At 37.7% G+C, this 7,004-nt stretch overlaps 1 pseudogene; it reads left to right on the top strand.

Moving 5' to 3' along the window:
• Positions 1-3,864: 3,864 nt before the first annotated feature.
• On the top strand, positions 3,865-5,526 carry LOC101285175 (vacuolar protein sorting-associated protein 37A-like; annotated as a pseudogene).
• Positions 5,527-7,004: the final 1,478 nt, after the last annotated feature.

A 7,004-nucleotide genomic window follows, 5' to 3' on the forward strand; every position in this document is an offset into this window, starting at 1 on the left:
TTTAAGAGGAAAGTTTATAGCTCTACAAGCCTACCTCAAGAAGCAAGAAAAATCTCAAATAAACAATCTATCCTTACACCTAAAGGAACTGGAGAAAGAAGAACAAACAAAACCCAAAGTCAGCAGAAGGAAAAAAATCATAAAGATCAGAGCAGAAATAAATGAAATAGAAACAAAGAAAACAATAGCAAAGATCAGTAAAAGTAAACACTGGTTTTTTGGCAAGATAAACAAAATTGATCAACCATTAGCCAGACTCATCAAGAAAAAGAGGGAGAAGACTCAAATCAATAAAATTAGAAATGAAAAAGGGGAAGTCACAACAGACACGGCAGAAATACAAAGCATTCTAAGATATTACTACAAGCACCTGTATGCCAATAAAATGGACAACCTGGAAGAAATGGACAAATTCTTAGAAAGGCATAACCTCCAAAGACTGAACCAGGAAGAAATAGATAATATGAATAGACCAATCACAAGCAATGAAATTGAAACTGTGATTTAAAATCTTCCAACAAACAAAAGTCCAGGACCAGATGGCTTCACAGATGAATTCTATCAAACATTTAAGAAGAGCTACCACCCATCCTTCTCAAACTCTTCCAAAAAACTGCAGAGGAAGGAATACTTCCAAACTCATTCTATGAGGTCACCATCACCCTGATACCAAAACCAGACAAGGATGTCACAAAGAAAGAAAATTACAGACCAATATCACTGATGAATATAGATACAAAAATCCTCAACAAAATACTAGCAAACAGAATCCAACAACACATTAAAAGGATCATACACCATGACCAAGTGGGATTTTTCCCAGAGATGCACGGATTCTTCAATATACACAAATCAATCACTGTGATACACTATATTAAAAAATTGAAGAATAAAAACCATATGATCGGGCTTCCCTGGTGGCGCAGTGGTTGGGAGTCCGCCTGCTGATGCAGGGGACGCGGGTTTGTGCCCCAGTCCGGGAGGATCCCACATGCCGCAGAGCGACTGGGCCCGTGAGCCATGGCCACTGAGCCTGCATGTCCGGAGCCTGTGTTCCGCAATGGGAGAGGCCACAACAGTGAGAGGCCCGCATAACGCAAAAAAAAAACATATGATCATCTCAATAGATGCAGAAAAAGCTTTTGACAAAATTCAACACCCATTTATGATAAAAACTCTCCAGAAAGTGGGCATAGAGGGAACTTACGTCAACATAATAAAGGCCATATATGACAAAACCACAGCAAACATCATTCTCAATGGTGAAAAACTGAAAGTATTTCCTCTAAGATCAGGACAAGACAAGGATGTCCACTCTTGCCACTATTATTCAGCATGGTTTTGGAAGTCCTAGCCACAGCAATCAGAGAAGAAAAAGAAACAAAACAAATACAAATTGGAAAAGAAGAAGTAAAACTGTCACTGTTTGCAGATGACATGATACTATACATAGAGAATCCTACAGATGCCACCAGAAAACTACTAGAGCTAATCAATGAATTTGGTAAACTTGCAAGATACAAAATTAATGCACAGAAATCTCTTGCATTCCTATACACTAATGAAGAAAAATCCGAAATAGAAATTAAGGAAACACATATACCACTGCAACCAAAAGAATATAATACCTAGGAATAAACCTACCTAGGGAGACAAAAGACCTGTATGCAGAAAACTGTAAGACACTGAGGAAAGAAATTAAAGATGATACCAACAGATGGAGAGATATACCATGTTCTTGGATTGGAAGAATCAATACTGTGAAAATGACTATACTTCCCAAAGCAATCTACAGATTCAATGCAATCCCTATGAAATTACCAATGGCATTTTTTATGGAACTAGGACAAAAAATCTTAAAATTTGTATGGAGACCAAAAACACCCCAAATAGCCAAAGTATTCTTGAGGGAAAAAAACGGAGCTGGAAGAATCAGACTCCCTAACTTCAGACTATACTATAAAGCTACAGTAATCAAGACAATATGGTACTGGCACAAAAACAGAAACATAGATCAATGGAACAAGATAGGAAGCCCAGAGATAAACCCATACTCCTATGGTCAACTAATCTATGACAAAGGAGGCAAGGATATACAATGGAGAAAAGAGAGTCTCTTCAATAAGTGGTGCTGGTAAAAGTGGACAGCTACATGTAAAAGAATGAAATTAGAACACTCCCTAACACCATGCACAAAAATAAACTCAAAATGGATTAGAGACATAGATGTAACACCAGACACTATAAAACTCTTAAAGGAAAACATAGGAAGAACACTCTTTGACATAAATCACAGCAAGATCTTTTTTGATCCGCCTCCTAGAGTAATGGAAATAAAAACAAAAATAAACAAATGGGACCTAATGAAACTTCAAAGCTTTTGCACGGCAAAGGAAACCATAAACAAGACCAAAAGACAACCCTCAGAATGGGAGAAAATATTTGCAAATGAAGCAACAGACAAAGGATTAATCTCCAAAATTTACAAGCAGCTCATGCAGCTCAATATTAAAAAAACAAACAACCCAATCAAAAAATGGGCAGAAGACCTAAACAGACATTTCTCCAAAGAAGACATACAGATGGCCAAGAAGTACATGAAAAGCTGCTCACCATCACTAATTATTAGAGAAATGCAAATCAAAACCACAATGAGGTATTACCTCATACCATTTAGAATGGGCATCATCAGAAAATCTACAAACAACAAATGCTGGAGAGGCTGTGGAGAAAAGGGAACCCTCTTGCACTGTTGGTGGGAATGTAAATTGATACAGCCACTATGGAGAATAGTATGGAGGTTCCTGAAAAAACTAAAAATAGAATTACTATATGATCCAACAATCCCACTACTGGGCATATACCCAGAGAAAAACATATTTAACAGGACACATACATCCCAATGTTCATTGCAGCACTGTTTACAATAGCCAGGTCATGGAAGCAACCTAAATACCCAACGACAGACGAATGGATAAAGATGTGAAACATATATACAATGGAATATTACTCAGCCATAAAAAGGAACTAAATTGGGTCATTTGTTGAGACGTGGATGGATCTAGAGACTGTCATACGGAGTGAAGTAAATCAGAAAGAGAAAAACAAATATCGTATATTAACGCATATATGTGGAACCTAGAAAAATAGTACAGATGAACTGGTTTGCAGAGCAGAAATTGAAACACAGATGTAGAGAACAAACGTATGGACACCAAGTGGGGAAAGTGGCAGGGGGATGGGGTGGTGGTGGGATGAATTGGGAGATTGGGATTGACATGTATACACTGATGTGTATAAAATTGATGACTAATAAGAACCTTCTGTATTAAAAAAAAAGTGTGAAAAATTTGTTATATTTTACTCACTCATTATAGAAAATATTCCTTGAGCACTCACAATGAGCCAGGCCCTCTGTTACATATAGGGAATAAAAGACGATCTAGCTCATATTATAGACAGCGTTTTATATTTGTATTCCAAATTTTATTATTTTAGCTTCTAAGATTATACAATTTGATTTACCTTCATTGTCCTAAGAACAGTAAAATAAAACCTTATCTGAAAACTTCAGTTTATCGGCTGGTTGGGCTGTCAGGGCCGTGAAGGTAGGACTGCCAGTCCCGGGCGGCGAGTTCCCTGTCTCCAGCTGTTACCAGTCAGAGCATGGCCCCCTGAGCTAGGACCCCCGGCTGGCTTGCTTAGAGAAGACGCGGCTCCCCACCACTTGAGCTGGGGCATCCCTGCCCTCTCCCCCTCTGTCCCTGCCCACTCCCCCTCTGTCAGTGGAGAACCGCCGCGCTGAGCAGCTGGGAGAAGCAGGCCAGAGCCTTCTAGGGCCTCGGGCCCGGGCACCCGTGGAGGATGAGCTGGCTGTTTCCCTGACCAACAGCACCTCCTCCCCTGCGGCGGGACCCCGCGGTAGTCTCCCCAGCCTCCAACAGCAGAAGTGACACCTGATCGAGTCCCTCTGGAATGCACACCCCAGTGTAGCTGAAATACAGAAAGATGTGGAATACAGGTTGCCATTCACTGTAAACACCCTGACAATTAGCATTCATATATTGCTTCCTGCACAATTTCCTCAGGAAAAACCAGTGATCAGTGTTTATCCACCAATACGACATCACTTAGTGGATAAACAAAGAGTGTATGTTACCTCTTCATTAGGAAACAATTTTAACAACGCGCTCAGACCTTGGGAAAATTATTCAGAGTCTATTGGATGAGTTTTGGAAGAATCCTCCAATTTCAGTTCCTGCTTCAACAGCATTCCCATACCTGCACAGTAACCCAGGTGGGATTCCTCCTTATGTTTCTCAGGGTTTTCCATTTCTTCCTCCATATTCCCCACAAGAAGCTACCAGGACCATCAGTTCTTTATCTGTTGCTGACACTGTTTCCTCTTCAACGACAAGCTATACAACAGCCAAACCCTCTCTGCTGCTCCTTCATTTGGTGTCCTTTCAAATCTGCCATTGCCGATTCCCACAACAGACACTTCAGCACCGATAAGCCAAAATGCCTTTGGTTACAAGATGCCTGATATCCCTGATGCATTTCCAGAACTCTCAGAACTAAGTGTATCACAACTTACAGATATGAATGAACAAGAGGAGGTATTACTAGAACAGTTTCTGACTTTGCCTCAACTAAAACAAATTATTACTGACAAGGATGACTTAGTAAAAAGTACTGAGGAACTAGCAAGAAAAGATCTCCTTTTGGAGCCCAGCTTGCAAGCCAAAAGGCAAACTGTTTTAGATGAGTATGAATTACTTACACAAAAGAAATCAACTTTTGAAAAGACGATGCAAAGGCAACACGAACTTAGCAAGAGCTGTAGTGAGAGTGCCCAATAGGCAAAATTGAAAGCAGCTGCACATGAAGGTGAGGAGGAATCTGATAATACTGCAGAAGATTTCTTGGAGGGAAAAACTGATATAGATGATTTTCTCAGTAGCTTCATGGAAAAGAAAACAATTTGCCACTGTAGAAGAGCCAAGGGAGAGAAACTTCAACAAGTGATATCAATGCACAGCCAATTTCATGTTCCACTGTAGATTTTCCTGAAAACATGAACTGCCAAGAGAGGAATGGGACACAAAACTAAGCACATTTATGTTTATGATTTGAAAATTGGCATTTCATCACAGCGGCGGAATTCATAGATAAACTATATAGATTGTATACAGAACTGAGACTAATTTTGTACAGATTAGAATGATTGCTATGATCTTTGCTTTGAGAAATTTTCCTGCACTATTTGCACTAAAAATGTTTATTTATTGTTGATAAATCCTATCATATTTAAGTTCCACTGCTGTTCATCTCTTACTATTGATTAAATACCTATGCATGTAATTTTAGCTAGTTTCAATATTTTATAAAATTACTTCATTTAAATTTGTAATTTTAATTTGAAACTGCCTCATTGCTTTATCAAGAATGGTTTATATTTTTTCCTCTCAACGTTTTTTGAAAAATTACCATTTCAACTGTAGAAAAACTCTTATTCTTCCTGTTTCTTTCTGGATGATAAAACTTTCAAAAATAATTTGTTTTTAAATATTCACAGTGTCAGGAAACAGCAAACCTGCCAATGTGCCATCTCAAGGAAGTAACTTTTAATACATACAATAAATCAAAAGAATAAACCAGCTGTTTTTACAAACAAAAACAAAACAAAACAAAAAAACTTCAATTTATCCAGCCATCTACGAATCGTTTCAAAGCATTTGAAATTATCACAAGCCAAAGGAAACTATTAGTTTCATTAACTCACAAGCCTGAATATCTGTGTCAAAATAGTCTTTTACAATAGAATTATTGTCTATTTTTATATTTATGGATTTGAGAGAAAAGGAAAAATTGATTAACTTTAATAAATATACACTAACTGGAGGGCGCATGTGGGGCTTATAGCGTGAGGACCTATAGTCACATTGTTGACTGGCAGGGTAGTGAAGTAGGGCTGTGGTTCTTAGAAAATGTTTATGAGTTCTTTAGTAAATAAATAACCATTTGTCATTAACATATTCATCGGTACTATTCAAAAACTCTATGGTTTTCCAAATGCTTTTGAAAATAGCTTATTGGACTAAAGGACTTCATTCAAATAAGCTGTTCATTTCCTTTGTTTATATGATTAATATTCATATCAAACACATTTTTCTTAATGCAAAGACATAAAAATTCTGACTACAGGTCAGAATTATCATCGATTCCAATGAAGTCTGTTAATGAGGTATTTGTTTTTGTGCAGAGTACTATTCAAACCATTAATGTATATCCCAAGTAGTTCATGGAGGCTTTTTTCTTATGCAATCAAGCATATTCATAGGGACAACATGCCGTTGTCTGTTAACCATGTCTCTTTATTTACTCATTGATTTATGAAGTGCAGTACATTGAAAAGGCTCTCTTAGGAATTATGGGAAATTACTAAGCTTCCTCTGCATAGTATTCCTCATTATACTCCAACAAGAGTTCACAGAGAACTCGATTATGTAAACTAAAGATTAACATTTGTGTCCAAGTGATGACAAAAAGCTTGGTAAATCCAGACTGAATTTCAATTAATTCAGAGAAAAAGAAACTCATCCAATGTTTGATTGATCATGTAGACCAGTGGTTGGTAATCTTTTGGAGGTTCAAAGACTGCTTTGAGAATTTAGTGAAAGTTATGGATTCTCCCTCCCGAAAATCTGGACCAGGTGAAGAACTTATGGTGGAGAAGAAACAGTGATTTTTCACTTATCAACCAGTGATATTGTATGTTATTAGACAGTCTCCTACTGCCAATGCCTTATCATTTTCTGAGCTCTAACGGTTTCTACCAGTATATTTATTAAACAAGTTCTACTGAACCACAAGTTCATAATTATAACTTGAAAATAAGTTCATGCCCCAGAGGTTTGCTTTACTCCTACTCTTACCTAAAAGCCTCCACAATTCAGCATAGAAAGTACAGAAAGGTAAGATTCCTAAGCTATCTTACCGCT

The sequence above is a fragment of the Orcinus orca genome, chromosome 9, assembly GCF_937001465.1.
Source record: "Orcinus orca chromosome 9, mOrcOrc1.1, whole genome shotgun sequence".
In the NCBI taxonomy this organism is placed as follows: Eukaryota; Metazoa; Chordata; class Mammalia; order Artiodactyla; family Delphinidae; genus Orcinus; species Orcinus orca.